This window comes from Coregonus clupeaformis, unplaced genomic scaffold (genome assembly GCF_020615455.1).
Source record: "Coregonus clupeaformis isolate EN_2021a unplaced genomic scaffold, ASM2061545v1 scaf0062, whole genome shotgun sequence".
NCBI lineage: Eukaryota > Metazoa > Chordata > Actinopteri > Salmoniformes > Salmonidae > Coregonus > Coregonus clupeaformis.
Genome location: NW_025533517.1, coordinates 742,501 through 764,068, shown reverse-complemented (window position 1 = coordinate 764,068; position 21,568 = coordinate 742,501). Strand labels below are relative to the sequence as shown.

The 21,568-nt window shown below is 43.8% G+C and overlaps 1 pseudogene; it reads left to right on the top strand.

Annotated features, from left to right (window-relative positions):
• Positions 1-409: 409 nt before the first annotated feature.
• Positions 410-21,568, top strand: part of LOC121556988 — a 161,340-nt pseudogene continuing 140,181 nt past the window's right edge.

The following is a 21,568-nucleotide window of genomic DNA, read 5'->3' as shown; positions in this document are numbered from 1 at the left end:
ACCACAGACACGCCAGCCACGCCACGCTGCCACGCTCGGCCCTCTGGGTAACAGATCTAGGTGGTTTAAATGGTTAATGTGATCGGGTCGGCACCAGTTACAGGGGCTACGCAGCGCCACGCTACCTTAGCCAGTAAGAACGTTCCAACCCGACTAGCGACTTCCACACCACCACCCCCAGCCCTCCGCAAAGACAATCCATTTTTTTCAACTAAACCAGACCTGGTCGTTACTTGTGGTCGTCTGAATACTTGAAACCAGAAAGACTTTCTTGTGGATGTTTTTTTTTATTTTAATTTGTTCTCCATGACTCGGTGGGTGCTCTTGATTTAGGAGCTAGAGGTCAGGGGTCAGGCTTACCACAGTGGAACCACCAGCAGGCTTGGTGTCACGCCAACGAGGAGCAGCCATGGCTTCCAACAGCCTCTTCAGTACTGTTACACCGTGTCAACAGACCTTCTTCTGGGGTGAGTACACTACTCTGTTGACAGTAGTCTCAGTACTGTCTCACTTTGACCGTTACATGATGCTGTGTCTGAGTTAGAGTTTGACCGTTAGATGATGCTGTGTCTGAGTTAGAGTTTGACCGTTAGATGATGCTGTGTCTGAGTTAGAGTTTGACCGTTAGATGATGCTGTGTCTGAGTTAGAGTTTGAACGTTACATGATGCTGTGTCTGAGTTAACAGTTTGACCGTTAGATGATGCTGTGTCTGAGTTAGAGTTTGACCGTTAGATGATGCTGTGTCTGAGTTAGAGTTTGACCGTTAGATGATGCTGTGTCTGAGTTAGAGTTTGGGTCAAGGTTAGGGTTACGGGTTTGACTCAAGGCTAAGGGTTAAGGTTAGAGGTTGGGGTCTGGGTCATGGTTAGGGTCAGGGGTCAGCGATAGGGGGTTAGGGGTTTTGGGTCAAGGAATATTTAATAACCTAAACACTAATTTGGGGGTTTGTGGCAATGAAATATGAACCAGCTAAAAGCCTGACTGTGAGATGATGATATGTACTTCATGATGTTGTTAGTAAATATCTCTGGAAGGGGGAGATGACGTGTTTGTCCAACTTAAAGCTACATTTGTGAAGCAATGTAATTATAGAACAAAAACACCAACGGAGAGATTTCCGAACAACGTAAACAAACGGTCAACAACAGAATGGATTTACAGTGGAGCATTGGAACGAGATGTGGAGAGAACAGACAGGGAAGACCGGGGCTGTGTGGTAGTTGTGTGTTGCCTGTGTGTTATCTAGCTGTGTGTGTGTGTCAGATGTGTGTTAACTGTGTGTTATACATGTGTTATCTAGCTGTGTGTGTGTGTGTGTGTGTGTGTGTGTGTGTGTGTGTGTGTGTGTGTGTGTTCGATCAGAAGACGGATGCCCAGTCCAGAGATCTCTCAGCATGTCTCTCGACTGTTTCTACTGGGGAGGGAGATCATTTCCATGGTTCATAAACTCTGTTCCATGTTCCATTCCTATAACTAACCTCATCTGTTCAGCTCAGACACAAAAAAACAACAAAAACAACTACTAGTTATTTAGTTAATATGATCATTTTCGAACTGTGAAACAAACATGCTGTAACCTTAGAGACTGAAACCGGTTCATGGCTGCTCCTAAACCCTATTTACTAAGTGACAGATATACACTGATAATAACTACAGTAACCTGAATAACTGGTCAGTACAGCGGAGACTGTAATACAAACACTTCAGATCATTTTTGCCTTTCTAGAGTCTTCATACAAAAAATACTAAATATTTTATTCCACTATTTTACTAAAACAACAAAAAAAAATCAAGATATATTTAACTGAAAAAAAAATCTCCCATTTTGTATATCTCTTCTTCACCATCACGTTGTGCATATTTTTCATCTAAAGACCTTTGTAAAATAGTGTCTTACCGATTCAAAACATTGTAAATTCATAGAATATATAAAATGATAATAATGAATAACTCTGCATAAAAACTTTATCTTGTGAACATTAGGTTGGTTAATTTTGAGCTATCGACTATCACTATAGCACTTTATATTAACTCCTTGGTTTTTACACCTTACCTTTCAAGACGGGATCTATTTTGTGTCATAATTTAACTACTACTACTCACACACTATAAGCAGTATAAATCACAAATGTCTTTCCTCTCACTATGATGGGAGACCAATGGGGCGGCGCACAATTGGCCCAGCGTCGTCTAGGGTAGGGGAGGGAATGGCCGGCAGGGAGGTAGCTCAGTTGGTAGAGCATGGCGTTTGCAACGCCAGGGTTGTGGGTTCGATTCCCACGGGGGGCCAGTATAAAAAAATTAAAAATAAAAATAATGTATGCACTAACTGTAAGTCGCTCTGGATAAGAGCGTCTGCTAAATGACGTAAATGTAAATTAGAATTTAAGCAGAAATATTTATATTTCAAGGCCAAAGGGAGTGAGCATTTATTTCAAGGGATACTTTGGGATGTTGGCAACGAGGCCCTTTATCTACCTCCCCAGAGTCAGAGGAACTCATGGAGACCATTTTAATGTCTCTGTGTCCAGTATGAAGGAGGTTAGAGGTAGGTTCGTGAGCCAATGCTAACTAGCGTTTAGCGGAACGACTGGAAGTCTGTGGATATCCACAAGTTCATCTGACTTCTCCAAAAGTATCCCTTTAACAGATTCAAATGTTTAAAATACTGTATGTTTTTACCCTAGCCTGAGTGATGCATGGTCAGACAGCGCTGTGTATGTGTGTGTGTGTGTGTGTGTGTGTGTGTGTGTGTGTGTGTGTGTGTGTGTGTGTGTGTGTGTGTGTGTGTGTGTGTGTGTGTGTGTGTGTGTGTGTGTGTGTGTGTGTGTGTGTGTGTGTGTGTGTGTGTGTGTGTGTGAGTGTGTGTGTGTGTGAGTGTGTGAGTGATAAGCAGGGCTCACTGCCCACCCTACAGAGCATGGAGGAATAATGCACAGTGAGAACACAGGGAGATGAGGGTACTTCCACCAATCAGCAGCACCCATTAAGAGATTAACATCTGACCCCGCACCACGTCCCTGTTGTCGGGAGTTTGTACTGTAGGAAAGGAGCAGCGCCAGAGGAAATGAAAAGCAGGCAGTGGTACAGATAGAGGAGAGGAGAGGAGAGGAGAGGAGAGGAGAGGAGAGGAGAGGAGAGGAGAGGAGAGGAGAGGAGAGGAGAGGAGAGGGAGAGGAGAGGAGAGGAGAGGAGGAGAGGAGAGGAGAGAGAGGAGAGAGAGAGGAGAGAGGAGAGGAGAGGAGAGGAGAGGAGAGGAGAGGAGAGGAGAGGAGAGGAGAGGAGAGGAGAGGAGAGGAGAGGAGAGGAGAGGAGAGAGAGGAGAGGAGAGGAGAGGAGAGGGAGAGGAGAGGAGAGGAGAAGAGAGATGTGAGGAGAGGAGGAGAGAGGCGAGAGGATAGTTTTGAGGAGAGGAGGATAGAAGAGATGTAATGAGAGGAGAGGTGAGGAGAGGAGAGGAGAGAGAATAGAAGAGAGAGGAGAGAGGAGAGGAGAGGAGGATAGAGGAGAGGAGAGGATAGAGGAGAGGAGAGGAGAGGAGAGGAGAGGAGAGGAGAGGAGAGGAGAGGAGAGGAGAGGAGAGGAGAGGAGAGGAGAGGAGAGGAGAGGAGAGGAGAGATGTGAGGAGAGGAGAAGAGAGATGTGAGGAGAGGAGGAGAGAGGAGAGAGGATAGATTTGAGGAGAGGAGGATAGAAGAGATGTAATGAGAGGAGAGGTGAGGAGAGGAGAGGAGAGAGAATAGAAGAGAGAGGAGAGAGGAGAGGAGAGGAGGATAGAGGAGAGGATAGAGGAGAGGAGAGGAGAGGAGAGGAGAGGAGAGGAGAGGAGAGGAGAGGAGAGGAGAGGAGAGGAGAGGAGAGGAGAGGAGAGGAGAGGAGAGGAGAGGAGAGGAGAGGAGAGGAGAGGAGATATATAGATATCTATAACATGTAGCAGTAACCTGTTTAGATACAGTATCTACAGCCACAGCAGTGCATGTGTCTCACGTGTTATAATATCCTATGGAGTAAAGCAGGTGTGACTTGTTAATCCGTTTGTTAACACAACCTGGATTTGAAGGAAAATGGGAAAATAAAGCTACATGTGATTGGAGCCCTAATTCTGAAATTCTGAAAAATAGATATAATTTGAACATATTCAAGTCAAGTTGTTGTAGTTCAATATATAAGTTATTTTTATATTTGCTTGTATCTGTGGTCTCGGCAACACCTTGTAATCTTTGGATGAGAAATCCTCAGTAAACTTTAATCTGTAAATCTGCAATCTGCTCATATAGAAGGAACAATGTCCACAGGAGCATCCTCTTGTAGTAGCTCTGGTTGGCAGCATGTTAGTTCAACTGCTGTGTAGTAACACAACTGAATTGATGGTTTAAGACCGATTACTAAGGATGGCTATACTGGTGGACTGATGATGCAAAACGTATTATCCCTTCCCAATACTATACATGAATCATGAATCTCTCAGGTTCTGTCTCTGAGTAGTTTTTAATTTATGAATCAATATGACTCTAGTTACCTCCCGAGTGGCGCAGTGGTCTAAGGCACTGTGCCACTAGAGATCCTGGTTCGAAACCAGGCTCTGTCATAGCCGGCCGCGACCGGGTGACCCATGGGCCGGCGCACAATTGGCCCAGGGTCGTCCAGGGTAGGGGAGGGAATGGCCGGCAGGGATGTAGCTCAGTTGGTAGAGCATGGCGTTTGCAACGCCAGGGTTGTGGGTTTGATTCCCACGGTGGGCCAGTATGAAAAATAAAATAAAAAATAATGTATGCACTCACTAACTGTAAGTGGCTCTGGATAAGAGCGTCTGCTAAAATGCCTAAAATGTAAAAAATGTAAAATGTAGTTTCTCAGGGATAAACCAACTCTAGCCATTAACTAAGCTCTAAGGGTGGGAGTCAGAGGGTGGGATTCCCATTCAGAAAAAGGCTAATTAAAATTGACTTGGCATTCAGATCAAAAGATTCTGATTTGAATACATGTTTTATAAGTGTTGGTAGTGGCAGAGTGGGGAGGGGGAGTAATCATCAACATATGTGTCTTGGCACCAGTCAACCTCCCGCCCGCCCGCCCCCGCCCGCCCCCGCCCGCCCGCCCGCCCGCCCCCCGCCCCCCGCCCGCCCCGCCCGCCGTGCTGTGCCGTACCCTACAGTACTGTACAGTGAGTCCCTGGGGAACACGTTTGTGCCTCTCCTCTCTGTTAAAGACTTCATTACATATCAAGCAATTAAACCAGGCAAGCAATTATAATTTAGAAGAGTTGAGGGCTGAGAAACAGCAAGCTCCCGTAGACGACCCCAGATCAACAGACTGGGGATGATGATGGGGGTGAATAGTAAAAAGACTCAGAGACTTGGAGCAGAAAACTTTCCCCCGGCAGCAGAAGAGAAAAATCTCCAATAATTGTGAGGGAGAAAAACCCTGGTATGTATTTGAGAAAGACGGCTTCTGTTGCATAATAAGACTGCCTTAGATCTAACCACAGAGACTGGTGCTGGAGATGCAGAGACACATCTTAAAGGGGAACCAGACATCCACCCTCCACCCTCCCCCCTCCCCCTCCACCCTCCCCCCTCCCCCCTCCACCCTCCCCCTCCCCCTCCCCTCCACCCTCCCCTCTGCACATTTTTCAAAACTCTAACACATTTTTCAATTGCTTGGATACAATACACATAAAACTAAGATAATTTGTTCATTTAACAAAAATCACCTGTTCAATATGACACAACTTAACATCAAAGTACTACTATTTCAAAAGGCAATTCACACATTACATTTCAGATGAGTGTCTATTGATTTCATTACAATTATCCAACTATCAATTGACACAACTGCTCAAAATGATAAGTAACTGTTGCATTACTCAATGCATAGTCGTATGGAAACAGACAAACAATATTCCATGTTTAGATCATGAAAGTTTCAAGATAACGAGATTCATTGTCACCAATTAGTGTGGAGCATGAACCAATTAGACTACATTATCTATGGATGTAATATTTCATCATCATTCTTTATCAGACACCGTTTCTATGGTCCCATGTACCACCTTTTCAGACTATTTACAGTACTGACAGTACTGCACTGTACGGATGCAGGCCCTTGTAATTGCTTGTCCAATTCTGCCAACTCGTTACTGATGATTGAGTTCACATTATGGAACGAGTATATAAAGAATTGATTGGGATCCACTTGCAACAACATAGCGATACGTACTGTAACATGGAGCCGGCAGGTGATCCAGGTCACAATAGAGATCAAGCAGTGGTGGGAGGAAGACGAGGAAGACGTGTTGGTCAAAGGAATGGCAGGGGACAAGCACCCCTTCTGAGAGGTGGTCGTGGGGGAACGTGGTAGAGGACAAGGCCACGGACCAAGACAGCAACAGCAAAGAGTGTCCAATGAAATCCGAGCAATAGTTGTAGACCATGTCAGAAGTACAGTAATCACTCCTATGTTTTGCTTTTTACAGTACAAGCAAGTTGAGGAACACTGCATTTGATGTTTTACAGTACTGTATTGTTTTTCATCAATATATTTCAGATTTTGTTCAATGATTCCACTGTGTCTGTAGTATTCTCTCTACTACTGCAGTACTTTTACAGGGATGTATTTTTACATGTAGTACCATAATGAAACATGTATCACCTATTTTGTACTACAATATTTAATGATTGTACGAACAATGACACAGTGAAACTATCGGTTGCTTGTGTGTGGGTGATCTAAATTAAAGTTTCATTGGTATTTCACAATAAATTTGTTTTTTTAACCAATGATTGTGCAAGTGCAATATTTCTTTAAAGATATGAATGCACAATGCAATGTTTTGAACATTGGACAGCCTGTGTTACAAGTGATGACCGTTTTGAGTTTTGTGTCTAGAGTTTTGAAAAATGACGTCAAGGTTCTGAAATTAGTGCCAAAGTGACTGTAAAAAACTGTAAGACGAGTCTCACAGCGGTTATTAAGACCTATTAGCAGGATGGTTTGCACATGACTACAGGGCAATCAGGAGCTTTTTAATAAACCACTGTTTAATCAAAGGTAGATTAGCTGCTCTATGTCAGTCTGTGTGTTGTATTCTACAGGGAATAGAGAGATTCTACAGGGAATAGAGAGACTCTACAGGGAATAGAGAGATTCTACAGGGAATAGAGAGATTCTACAGGGAATAGAGAGACTCTACAGGGAATAGAGAGATTCTACAGGGAATAGAGAGATTCTACAGGGAATAGAGAGATTCTACAGGGAATAGAGAGACTCTACAGGGAATAGAGAGACTCTACAGGGAATAGAGAGATTCTACAGGGAATAGAGATATTCTACAGGGAATAGAGAGACTCTACAGGGAATAGAGAGATTCTACAGGGAATAGAGAGACTCTACAGGGAATAGAGAGACTCTACAGGGAATAGAGTGATTCTACAGGGAATAGAGAGATTCTACAGGGAATAGAGAGACTCTACAGGGAATAGAGAGACTCTACAGGGAATAGAGAGATTCTACAGGGAATAGAGATATTCTACAGGGAATAGAGAGACTCTACAGGGAATAGAGAGATTCTACAGGGAATAGAGAGACTCTACAGGGAATAGAGAGACTCTACAGGGAATAGAGAGACTCTACAGGGAATAGAGAGATTCTACAGGGAATAGAGAGATTCTACAGGGAATAGAGAGATTATACAGGGAATAGAGAGACTCTACAGGGAATAGAGAGATTCTACAGGGAATAGAGAGATTCTACAGGGAATAGAGAGATTATACAGGGAATAGAGAGATTCTACAGGGAATAGAGAGATTCTACAGGGAATAGAGAGATTCTACAGGGAATAGAGAGACTGAACGTGTTTAAGGCGTTTGCTTCGAGGGTCTCAGCTCAATAGCTGCCATTACAGTTCATGGTCTGAACCACACCGATGCATTGTTCTGCGTGAATATATATATATATATATCAATACTTTGTATTTATTTATATTTTCTGAGTAACTGAGTTCCCTTCTCCTCCAGCAGCAAAGGGGCTCTGTTGCATTGTTACATTAAGTAGTTTAAAATAGCCATAGTGTCAAATAGTTCTGCTGTTGGTGTTCTGTTTGATACTCCGTCTTTGTCCTCCAGTTCTGCTGTTGGTGTTCTGTTTGATACTCCGTCTTTGTCCTCCAGTTCTGCTGTTGGTGTTCTGTTTGATACTCCGTCTTTGTCCTCCAGAGTAATAATAAATAAATAAATAGTGCGTTACTATTCTAACTGGTAATAAACTATCTAATAAACATGTCTGGCCTAAAGATTCAAATCATCCGCTGTGGTTTTTACAACTTTTCCAAAATATTAATGAATAACGTCTAACAAGTTCCCCAGTAGTAAAACAAAACAACAGCTGCAGCAGCTTTTCAAACGGTTGAGCAAGAAGAGACAAGCGTGATATTTTCCCTGAGTGTGTGTGTGTGTGTGTGTGTGAGTGTGTGTTTGTGTCTGTGTGTGTGTGTGTTTGTGTGTGTGTGTGTGTATGTGTGTGTGTGTGTGTGTATGTATGTATGTGTGTGTGTGTGTGTGTGTGTGTGTGTGTGTGTGTGTGTGTGTGTGTGTGTGTGTGTGTGTTTGTGTCTGTGTGTGTGTCTGTGTGTGTGTGTTTGTGTGTGTGTGTGTGTGTTTGTGTGTGTGTGTGTGTGTGTCTCTGTGTGTGTGTATCTGTGTGTGTATGTCTCTGTGTGTGTGTCTCTGTGTGTGTGTGTGTCTGTGTGTGTCTGTGTGTGTGTGTGTGTGTGTGTGTGTGTGTGTGTGTGTGTGTGTGTGTGTGTGTGTGTGTGTGTCTCTGTGTGTGTGTGTGTGTGTGTTTGTGTGTGTGTGTGTGTGTGTGTGTGTCTCTGTGTGTGTGTGTCTGTGTGTGTGTAGGGCATAGGTTTAGTCTGACCGAGGGCTGAGGGCTGTGTCCCTAGGGCTGAGGGCTGTGTCCCTAGGGCTGAGGGCTGTGTCCCTAGGGCTGAGGGTTGTGTCCCTAGGGCTGAGGGCTGTGTCCCTAGGGCTGAGGGTTGTGTCCCTAGGGCTGAGGGCTGTGTCCCTAGGGCTGAGGGTTGTGTCCCTAGGGCTGAGGGCTGTGTCCCTAGGGCTGAGGGCTGTGTCCCTAGGGCTGAGGGTTGTCCCTAGGGCTGAGGGTTGTGTCCCTAGGACTGAGGGCTGTGTCCCTAGGGCTGAGGGTTGTGTCCCTAGGGCTGAGGGCTGTGTCCCTAGGGCTGAGGGCTGTGTCCCTAGGGCTGAGGGCTGTGTCGCTAGGACTGAGGGCTGTGTCCCTAGGGCTGAGGGTTGTGTCCCTAGGGCTGAGGGCTGTGTCCCTAGGGCTGAGGGCTGTGTCCCTAGGGCTGAGGGCTGTGTCCCTAGGGCTGAGGGCTGTGTCCCTAGGGCTGAGGGCTGTGTCCCTAGGGCTGAGGGTTGTGTCCCTAGGGCTGAGGGCTGTGTCCCTAGGGCTGAGGGCTGTGTCCCTAGGGCTGAGGGCTGTGGCGGTCAAGACATTCTGTCAGCCGGTTTTTGTCACGCAAAATACTGCTGGTCTCACGGTAATTGACCGTAATTAACATAAAAATGTTTAGCATCTCAAGGCCTCCACACATCATATTGTATTTGCCACATGCGCCGAATACAACAGGTGTAGACCTTACAGTGAAATGCTTACTTACAAGCCTTTAACCAACAACGCAGTTTTAAGAAAAATAAGCGTTAACTAAAAAATAGATAACTCAAAAATTAAAAATTTAAAATAATTAAAGAGCAGCAGTAAAATAACAGTGGTGAGGCTATATACAGGGGGGTACCGGTACAGAGTCAATGTGAAATAACAGTAGAGAGGCTATATACAGGGGGTACCGATACAGAGTCAATGTGTAATAACAGTAGGGAGGCTATATACAGGGGGTACCAGTACAGAGTCAATGGGAAATAACAGTAGGGAGGCTATATACAGGGGGTACCGGTACAGAGTCAATGTGTAATAACAGTAGGGAGGCTATATACAGGGGGTACCGGTACAGAGTCAATGGGAAATAACAGTAGGGAGGCTATATACAGGGGGTACCGGTACAGAGTCTATGTGCGGGGGCACAGGTTAGTCGAGGTAATAGAGGTAATATGTACATGTAGGTAGAGTTAAAGTGACTATGCATCGATAATAAACAGAACAATGACTCAGTTTCAATCTGATGTTGAACTTCTCTCTTTAAACTGATCATCACAGTGAGGTGAGTTTTAAAAGTACAATACCGTTTTCATGTTATTTTCGATTTCATTTGCATTGATGTCAGAGTGGTTAGAGGGACAATAGAGCCCTGAGTACCAGGCCATTAGGACCTGATGGTTAGAGGGACAATAGAGCCCTGAGTACCAGGCCATTAGGACCTGATGGTTAGAGGGACAATAGAGCCCTGAGTACCAGGCCATTAGGACCTGATGGTTAGAGGGACAATAGAGCCCTGAGTACCAGGCCATTAGGACCTGATGGTTAGAGGGACAATAGAGCCCTGAGTACCAGGCCATTAGGACCTGATGGTTAGAGGGACAATAGAGCCCTGAGTACCAGGCCATTAGGACCTGATGGTTAGAGGGACAATAGAGCCCTGAGTACCAGGCCATTAGGACCTGATGGTTAGAGGGACAATAGAGCCCTGAGTACCAGGCCATTAGGACCTGATGGTTAGAGGGACAATAGAGCCCTGAGTACCAGGCCATTAGGACCTGATGGTTAGAGGGACAATAGAGCCCTGAGTACCATTTTTACATTTTAAGTCATTTAGCAGATGCTCTTATCCAGAGCGACTTACAGTTAGTGAGTGCATAAATGTTTCATACCGGCATACCAGGCCATTAGGACCTGATGGTAGTTGGGTAGTTGGGTTCTGCCAAGGCATGTCCAGAGCATAAGAGGAGATTACCGTGACTCAATGGTCATGTGGAATTTTACTGTGGTCATGACTCATGACTGCCGGTGTAACACTGCAACTCAGAGTCTGCATCAACAAACGCACTACTAATTAGTCCCCAGCTGTGTATTATAGAGTGTATTATGGTGTGTATTATGGTGTGTATTATAGTGTGTATTATAGTGTGTATTATAGTGTGTATTATGGCGTGTATTATAGTGTGTATTATAGTGTGTATTATGGTGTGTATTATGGTGTGTATTATTAGTGTGTATTATGGTGTGCATTATAGTGTGTATTATGGTGCGCATTATAGTGTATATTATGGTGTATATTATGGTGTGTATTATGGTGTGTATTATGGTGTGTATTATGGTGTATATTATGGTGTGTATTATAGTGTGTATTATGGTGTATATTATGGTGTGTATTATAGTGTGTATTATGGTGTATATTATGGTGTGTATTATGGTGTGTATTATGGTGTGTATTATAGTATGTATTATGGTGTGTATTATGTTGTGTATTATGGTGTGCATTATGGTGTGTATTCTGGTGTGTATTATAGTGTGTATTCTGGTGTGTATTGTGGTGTGTATTATGGTGTGTATTATGGTGTGTATTATAGTGTGTATTATATTGTGTATTATGGTGTGTATTATGGTGTGTATTATGGTGTGTATTATTGTGTGTATTATGGTGTGTATTATGGTGTGTATTATAGTGTGTATTATAGTGTGTATTATAGTGTGTATTATGGTGTGTATTATAGTGTGTATTATATTGTGTATTATGGTGTGTATTATATTGTTTATTATGGTGTGTATTATAGTGTGTATTATGGTGTGTATTATAGTGTGTATTATGGTGTGTATTATAGTGTGTGTGTGTGTGTGTGTGTGTGTTCCCTCATCACCTCTGACTATTTATCTGTTATGATAAGGCTATCAGGAGGGCCCTGGTCTAAAGTAGTGCACTACATAGGGAATATGGTGCCATTTGGGATGCAGCCTCTGTGTAGAGAGCTGAGAGAGAGCTGAGAGAGAGCTGAGAGAGAGCTGAGAGAGAGCTGAGAGAGCTGAGAGAGAGCTGAGAGAGAGCTGAGAGAGAGCTGAGAGAGCTGAGAGAGCTGAGAGAGAGCTGAGAGAGCTGAGAGAGAGCTGAGAGAGAGCTGAGAGAGAGCTGAGAGAGAGCTGAGAGAGCTGAGAGAGAGCTGAGAGACTGAGAACTGAGAGAGAGCTGAGAGAGCTGAGAGAGAGCTGAGAGAGAGCTGAGAGAGCTGAGAGAGAGCTGAGAGAGAGCTGAGAGAGAGCTGAGAGAGAGCTGAGAGAGAGCTGAGCTGAGAGAGCTGAGAGAGACTGAAGAGAGCTGAGAGAGCTGAGAGAGCTGAGAGAGAGCTGAGAGAGAGCTGAGAGAGCTGAGAGAGAGCTGAGAGAGAGCTGAGAGAGCTGAGAGAGAGCTGAGAGAGAGCTGAGAGAGAGCTGAGAGAGAGCTGAGAGAGAGCTGAGAGAGAGCTGAGAGAGAGCTGAGAGAGCTGAGAGAGAGCTGAGAGAGCTGAGAGAGAGCTGAGAGAGAGCTGAGAGAGAGCTGAGAGAGAGCTGAGAGAGCTGAGAGAGAGCTGAGAGAGAGCTGAGAGAGAGCTGAGAGAGCTGAGAGAGAGCTGAGAGAGAGCTGAGAGAGCTGAGAGAGCTGAGAGAGCTGAGAGAGAGCTGAGAGAGAGCTGAGAGAGAGCTGAGAGAGCTGAGAGAGAGCTGAGAGAGCTGAGAGAGCTGAGAGAGAGCTGAGAGAGAGCTGAGAGAGCTGAGAGAGAGCTGAGAGAGAGCTGAGAGAGCTGAGAGAGCTGAGAGAGAGCTGAGAGAGAGCTGAGAGAGCTGAGAGAGGCTGAGAGAGAGCTGAGAGAGAGCTGAGAGAGCTGAGAGAGAGCTGAGAGAGCTGAGAGAGAGCTGAGAGAGAGCTGAGAGAGAGCTGAGAGAGAGCTGAGAGAGAGCTGAGAGAGCTGAGAGAGAGCTGAGAGAGAGCTGAGAGAGAGCTGAGAGAGAGCTGAGAGAGCTGAGAGAGAGCTGAGAGAGAGCTGAGAGAGCTGAGAGAGAGCTGAGAGAGCTGAGAGAGCTGAGAGAGAGCTGAGAGAGCTGAGAGAGAGAGCTGAGAGAGAGCTGAGAGAGAGCTGAGAGAGAGCTGAGAGAGGCTGAGAGAGCTGAGAGAGCTGAGAGAGAGCTGAGAGAGCTGAGAGAGAGCTGAGAGAGAGCTGAGAGAGCTGAGAGAGAGCTGAGAGAGAGCTGAGAGAGCTGAGAGAGCTGAGAGAAGCTGAGAGAGAGCTGAGAGAGAGCTGAGAGAGAGCTGAGAGAGCTGAGAGAGCTGAGAGAGAGCTGAGAGAGAGCTGAGAGAGCTGAGAGAGAGCTGAGAGAGCTGAGAGCTGAGAAAGCTGAGAGAGACTGAGAGAGAGCTGAGAGAGAGCTGAGAGAGCTGAGAGAGCTGAGAGCTGAGAGAGCTGAGAAGAGCTGAGAGAGGCTGAGAGAGCTGAGAGAGAGCTGAGAGAGAGCTGAGAGAGCTGAGGAGACTGAGAGAGAGCTGAGAGAGAGCTGAGAGAGCTGAGAGAGAGCTGAGAGAGCTGAGAGAGCTGAGAGAGAGCTGAGAGAGAGCTGAGAGAGCTGAGAGAGCTGAGAGAGCTGAGAGAGAGCTGAGAGAGAGCTGAGAGAGCTGAGAGAGCTGAGAGAGAGCTGAGAGAGAGCTGAGAGAGCTGAGAGAGCTGAGAGAGCTGAGTTCTTTGCAATATATGTTCATTTCATTTTAGCCATTTTGAATTGCATTTATCAGACATTTTGAATGTTTATATGGAAATGTTGTTAGATCACTTGGACATTTGATTCCTCCTTGCTTATTGTCATAATGTGTATAGAGTTCTCCTCTTTCACGCATTGCTGGAACTTTTGGCTACCAGCTTTGTGCCTTTGAGCCTACTTGAAAAAGTAACCGTAATAATATTACAATCATTAAAGAAGTAACTAATTATATTACTCCTTTACAGTACTTTTAAATACAGTACTTTTAAATACAGTACTTTTACCCCAACACTGGTCCCAAGTGATTCTGTTTCAATTTGTCTATTTTTCCACATTAAGACTTTGAGATGAAACACTGTGTTGTTTTGGTATAACTGGCATCATCATTGGTTAAATGGTCAATGTGAGAAAGTACAGACATTCTGTAAATAAACATATTTCTGATATTCTGAGAATATAGCAACCATTATTTATTTTATTTTATTTGACCTTTATTTAACCAGGTAAGCCAGTTGAGAACAAGTTCTCATTTACAACTGCGACCTGGCCAAGATAAAGCAAAGCAGTGCGATAAAAACGACAGCAACACAGAGTTACATATGGGGTAAACAAAACGTACAGGCAATAACACAATGGAAAATCTATATACAGTGTGTGCAAATGTAGTAAGTTATGGAGGTAAGGCAATAAATAGGCCATAGTGCAAAATAATTACAATTTAGTATTAACACTGGAGTGATAGATGTGCAGAACATGATGTGCAAATAGAGATACTGGGGTGCAAATTAGCAAAATAAATAACATTTTGAGGTGGTTGGGATGAGGTAGTTGGGTGGGCTAATTACAGATGGGCTGTGTACAGGTGCAGTGATCCATGTTCTGGATATGTTTCTATCAGAAGCAACACTACCACACTTCGATAACAAATGAATGTCCAGATAGAAATGCAATGACGAAAGATGGTGTGATTCTTTATCAGACACATGAGTGTTCTACATGGTATATGTGGTGTGGATAACAAGAAGACGACAGAGAGTTCTCTTTGAGATGCTCAGCTATCTAGAATTCTACCCATTCCCATCTTGTAAATTAGATCAGGTCGGTGTGTTGTAACTATTGCCAAATAATGACATTAAGAAAGTTTTCATACCCCTTGACGTATTCCACATTTTGTTGTGTTACAGCCTGAATTCAAAATGAATTAAATATATATTTTTGTACCCATCGACACTCAATACCCCATAATGACAAAGTGAAAACATGTTTAAATTTTTTTTTGCAAATGTATTTAAATGAAATACAGAAATATCTAATTAATGTAAGTATTCACACCCCTGAGTCAATATTTTGTAAAAGCACATTGGCAGTGATTACAGCTGTGAGTCTTTCTGGGTAAGTCTCTAAGAGCTTTCCACACCTGGATTGTAGAACATTTGCCCATTATTCCTTTAAAAATTCTTCAAAATGGTTGTTGATCATTGCTAGACAACCATTTTCAGGTCTTGCCATAGATTTTCAAGTAGATTTAACCTTTTACTGCAGGGCTAAATCAGGGTCACACATAGTGTTTCTTGGTAGTCTTAAACAAATCTACTTTGAAACAAGAGTATACACCTCACACACATGGTTATGGACTTAGAGAAAGAAGACACCTGTACCATGTCAGATATAGAGTTGAAATGTATTACATTTTGAGTTTGCGTCCCAATATTACACTTTATATACACCACAGAAGACTGAAATATAACAGAACAGTTTGACATAGAAATTATTTTTTTAAATTATGAAATTATGAATAATATTAATAACATTCCACCCATGAGGCCATTAGGTAATTTGACTGAAGGAAAGGGCTACGTCAAAATTGTAACTCGGCCACCCAGAAACATTCACGGTCTTCTTGGTAAGCAACTCCAGTGTAAATTTGGCCTTGTGTTTTAGGTTAATGTCCTGCTGAAAGGATAATTAATTTCCCAGTGTCTGGTGGAAAGCAGATTGAACCAGGTTTTCCTCTAGGATTTAGCCTGTGCTTAGCTCAATTCCGTTTATTTTTATTCTGAAAAACTCCAAAGTACTTAACAATTACAAGCATACCCATAACATGATGTAGCCACCACTATGCTTGAAAATATGGAGAGTGGTACTCAGTAATGTGTTGTATTGGATTTGCCCCAAACATAACACTTTGTATTCAGGACAAAAAGTGAATTGCTTTGCCACATTTTTTGCAGTATTACTTTAGTGCCTTGTTGCAAACAGGATGCACGTTTTGGAATATTTTTATTCTGTACACACTTCCTTCTTTTCACTCTGTCGTTTAGGTTAGTATTGTGGAGTCAGTACAATGTTGTTGATCCATCCTCAGGTTTTCTCCTATCACAGCCATTAAACTCTGCAACTGTTTTAAAGTCACCATTGGCCTCATAGTGAAATCCCTGAGCGGTTTCCTTCCTCTCTGGCAACTGAGTTAGGAAGGACACCTATATCTTTGTATTGACTGTGTGTATTGATACACCATCCAAAGTAATGAATAACTTCACAATGCTCAAAGGGATTTTCAATGTCTGCTTTTTATATTTTTACCTATTTACCAGTAGGGATAGAGGATACCTAGTCAGTTGCACAACTGAATGAATTCAACCAAAATGTGTCTTCGACATTAAACCCAGCCTTTCTTTGCGAGGCATTGGAAAACCTCCCTGGTCTTTGTGATTGAATCTGTGTTTGAAATTCACTACACGACTGAGGGACCTTACATACAATTGTATGTGGTGTACAGAGATGAGGTGGTCATTAAAAAATCATTTTAAACACTATTATTGCACACAGAGTGAGTCTATGCAACTTATTATGTGACTTGTTAAGCAAATTTCTACTCCTGAACTTATTTAGGCTTGCCATGACAAAGGGCCTGAATAATTATTGACTCAAGACATTTCCAAGTCCAGAACAGACTATGGGAGGTGCACAGCACTACATAGAGCCATGGCTACATGGAACTCTATTCCACATCAGGTCAGTCAGTCAAATCAGATTTAAAAAACAGAGTCACAAACACTCTGGAGTGAACAGTAGATCCAGAATGAACAGAAGATCTAGAATGAACAGTAGATCTAGAATGAACAGTAGATCTAGAGTGAACAGTAGATCTAGAATGAACAGTAGATCTAGAATGAACAGTAGATCTAGAATGAACAGTAGATCTAGAGTGAACAGTAGATCTAGAATGAACAGTAGATCTAGAATGAACAGTAGATCTAGAATGAACAGTAGATCTAGAATGAACAGTAGATCTAGAATGAACAGCAGATCTAGAATGAACAGTAGATCTAGAGTGAACAGTAGATCTAGAATGAACAGTAGATCTAGAATGAACAGTAGATCCAGAATGAACAGTAGATCTAGAGTGAACAGTAGATCCAGAGTGAACAGTAGATCTAGAATGAACAGTAGATCTAGAGTGAACAGTAGATCCAGAGTGAACAGTAGATCCTGAGTGAACAGTAGATCCAGAGTGAACAGTAGATCCAGAGTGAACAGTAGATCCAGAGTGAACAGTAGATCCAGAGTGAACAGTAGATCCAGAGTGAACAGTAGATCTGAGTGAACAGTAGATCCAGAGTGAACAGTAGATCTGAGTGAACAGTAGATCTAAGTGAACAGTAGATCTAGAATGAACAGTAGATCCAGAATGAACAGTAGATCTAGAATGAACAGTAGATCTAGAATGAACAGTAGATCTAGAATGAACAGTAGATCCAGAATGAACAGTAGATCTAGAGTGAACAGTAGATCCAGAGTGAACAGTAGATCTAGAATGAACAGTAGATCTAGAGTGAACAGTAGATCCAGAGTGAACAGTAGATCTAGAGTGAACAGTAGATCTAGAATGTACAGTAGATCTAGAATGTACAGTAGATCTAGAATGAACAGTAGATCTGAGTGAACAGTAGATCCAGAATGAACAGTAGATCTAGAATGAACAGTAGATCCAGAGTGAACAGTAGATCCAGAATGAACAGTAGATCTGAGTGAACAGTAGATCCAGAGTGAACAGTAGATCCAGAGTGAACAGTAGATCCAGAGTGAACAGTAGATCCAGAGTGAACAGTAGATCCAGAGTGAACAGTAGATCTAGAATGAACAGTAGATCCAGAGTGAACAGTAGATCCAGAATGAACAGTAGATCTGAGTGAACAGTAGATCTGAGTGAACAGTAGATCCAGAGTGAACAGTAGATCCAGAGTGAACAGTAGATCCAGAGTGAACAGTAGATCCAGAATGAACAGTAGATCTGAGTGAACAGTAGATCTGAGTGAACAGTAGATCCAGAGTGAACAGTAGATCCAGAGAGAACAGTAGATCCAGAGTGAACAGTAGATCCAGAGTGAACAGTAGATCCAGAGTGAACAGTAGATCCAGAGTGAACAGTAGATCTAGAATGAACAGTAGATCCAGAGTGAACAGTAGATCTAGAATGAACAGTAGATCCAGAGTGAACAGTAGATCCAGAATGAACAGTAGATCTGAGTGAACAGTAGATCTGAGTGAACAGTAGATCCAGAGTGAACAGTAGATCCAGAGTGAACAGTAGATCCAGAGTGAACAGTAGATCTGAGTGAACAGTAGATCCAGAGTGAACAGTAGATCCAGAGTGAACAGTAGATCCAGAGTGAACAGTAGATCCAGAGTGAACAGTAGATCCAGAGTGAACAGTAGATCCAGAGTGAACAGTAGATCCAGAGTGAACAGTAGATCCAGAATGAACAGTAGATCCAGAGTGAACAGTAGATCCAGAGTGAACAGTAGATCCAGAATGTACAGTAGATCCAGAGTGAACAGTAGATCCAGAGTGAACAGTAGATCCAGAGTGAACAGTAGATCCAGAGTGAACAGTAGATCCAGAATGTATGTCTGTAACCATGTTTCCATCCAACCTCGTTCTGTGAGTAAAGTACATGTCGGATAAAACATTTAAACTTTCCAAATGTCGACTAAACACATTTCGCTAGACAAGGTGGGATATTTTTGTGTCAGTAAAATGAATAATGCGAGAAATGTCAGTGGAAATGCTTTTGTGAGCTAATATTGATATAATAATCATGACGTGTGACACGTGTGGTCCTCCCACTAGGACTCGTTGGGAAAGATCTAGAATGAAAGCATGCAGTTTATTAGGCTACAGATGAAATAAGTTACGATGAACTTCACAGGGTGGTGAACGTGCACGGTGATCCAATAAATATAGAGAAGTCATATTCTGGTGACATGATTGATCGTCGTTGCTTGGCTGCCGTTTGACAAATAAAAATAATCTCGCTCTTTTGTCCATAATGATGTCATCGTGCAGATACAGTGTTGGCTGGAGAACACACGCCAATACCAGAGTAGGCACTCGCTATGTAACGCAAATGTTTTTTTGTGAGAAAACCATCAGTAGAGTTGAAAATGAGATGGAAACCCATTTAACTTGTCTTTTTGAATTTCTGAATTTAACCACAAAAGGTATTTTTATGTGCACTAAGTCAATTAGATGGAAATCTCTGGTGGGAAAATAAGCATAATGTTTTTATGCAGATTTTATAATTATTTGCATGAAAATCTGTTGCCAATTGGATGGAAACTTATTGTCCTAAATGGCCTATTCCCTATATAGTGCACTACTATTGACCAGGGACCCTACGGTGCCATCTGGAATGCAGCGTATATTTCTGAGGGCTGCAGTGTAATTAGAATAGAGTTATGCTCAATATTCCTGCAGTGTAATTAGAATAGAGTTATGCTCAATATTCCTGCAGTGTAATTAGTATAGAGTTATGCTCAATATTCCTACAGTGTAATTAGAATAGAGTTATGCTCAATATTCCTACAGTGTAATTAGTATAGAGTTATGCTCAATATTCCTGCAGTGTAATTAGTATAGATCGGTGGAGGCTGCTGAGGGGAGAACGGCTCATAGTAATGTCTGGAACGGAGCAAATGGAATGGAATGGCATCAAACACCTGGAAACTACGTTTGATACCATTTCCTGTATTCCACTCCAGCCAATATTCCTGCAATGTAATTATTTTATTTAACTAGGCAAGTCAGTTAAGAACAAATAGTTATTTACAATGACGGCCTACCCCGGGCCAATTGTGCGTGGAATATGGAGTGTTGAAGCTAATGACTGTTTTTGTACTGACCTGTGTGTGGCAGCACCTGAACATTTTTACATTTTAGCAGCGACTCTTATCCAGAAAGACTTACAGCAGAGTGCATATATACTCATACTTCTTCGTACTGGTCCCCCTTGGAAATTGAACCCACAACCCTGGCATTGCAAGTGCCATGCTCTACCAGCTGAGCCACACGGGACACAAGGCACTACCTGTTAGTGCTGAGGAAAGGGCAGCTTTTTCCTCCTGTTGGTTTAACCTTCCTGGAATGTGGGATCGCTTCGGTCTGAGAGGCATTACTGCCTCATATATCACACACACTCAAACACCACGGACTGTGTTACGGGCGAGAAGTGTTAAAAAGAGAAGGGGAGATGAGGAGAGGAGAGGAGAGGAGAGGAGAGGAGAGGAGAGGAGAGGAGAGGAGAGGAGAGGAGAGGAGATGAGAGGAGAGGAGGAGAGGAGAGGAGAGGAGAGGAGGAGAGGAGAGGAGAGGAGAGGAGAGGAGAGGAGAGGAGAGGAGAGGAGAGGAGAGGAGAGGAGAGGAGAGGAGAGGAGAGGAGAGGAGAGGAAGATTAAAGAGAGGAGAGGAAGAGAGAGGAGAGGAGAGGAGAGGAAGAGAGGAGGAGAGAGGAGAGGAGATGAAGAGAGAGGAGAGAGGAGAGGAGAGGAGGATTAAAGAGAGGAGAGGAAGAGAGAGGAGAGGAGGAGAGGAGGAGAGAAGAGAGGAGGAGAGAGGAGAGGAAGAGAGAGGAGAGGAGGAGAGAGGAGATGAGGAGAGAGGAGAGGAGAGGAGAGGAAGAGAGAGGAGAGAGGATGAGAGGATGAGTAGAGGAGAGAGGAGAGGAGGAGAGAGGAGAGGAGGAGAGAGGAGAGGAGCGGAGGAGAGAGGAGGAGAGAGGAGAGGATAGGAAGAGAGAGGAGGAGGAGAGAAGAGAGGAGGAGAGGATGAGTAGAGGAGAGGAGAGGAGGAGAGAGGAGAGGAGTAGAGAGGAGGAGAGGATAGGAGGAGAGATGAAAGAGTGAGGAGGAGAGAGGAGGAGAGAGAGGAGAGGAGGGGAGAAGGAGAGCGGAAAGGAGAGGAGAGGAGAGTAGGAGAAGAGAGGAGGAGAGAGGAGAGGACAAGAGAGGAGAGGACGAGAGGAGAGGAGAGGAGAGGAGACAAGAAAGGAGAGAGGAGAGGAGAGGAGAGGAGAGGAGAGGAGAGGAGAGGAGAGGAGAGGAGAGGAGAGGAGAGGAGAGGAGAGGAGAGGAGAGGAGAGGAGAGGAGAGGAGGGAGAGGAAATGAGAGGAGGAGAGGAGTGGAGGAAAGAGGAGAAGAGGAGGAGGAGAGGAGGAAAGGAGAGGAAGAGAGAGGAGAGGAGAGGATAGGAGAGGGGAAAGGAGAGAGGAGAGGAGAGGGAAAGGAGAGAGGAGAGGAGAGGAGAGGAGAGGAGAGGAGAGGAGAGGAGAGGAGAGGAGAGGAGAGGAGAGGAGAGGAGAGGAGAGGAGAGGAGAGGAGAGGAGAGGAGAGGAGAGGAGAGATGTGAGGAGAGGAGAGGAGAAGAGAGATGTGAGGAGAGGAGGAGAGAGGAGAGAGGATAGATTTGAGGAGAGGAGGATAGAAGAGATGTAATGAGAGGAGAGGTGAGGAGAGGAGAGGAGAGAGAATAGAAGAGAGAGGAGAGGAGAGGAGGATATAGGAGAGGAGAGGATAGAGGAGAGGATAGAGGAGA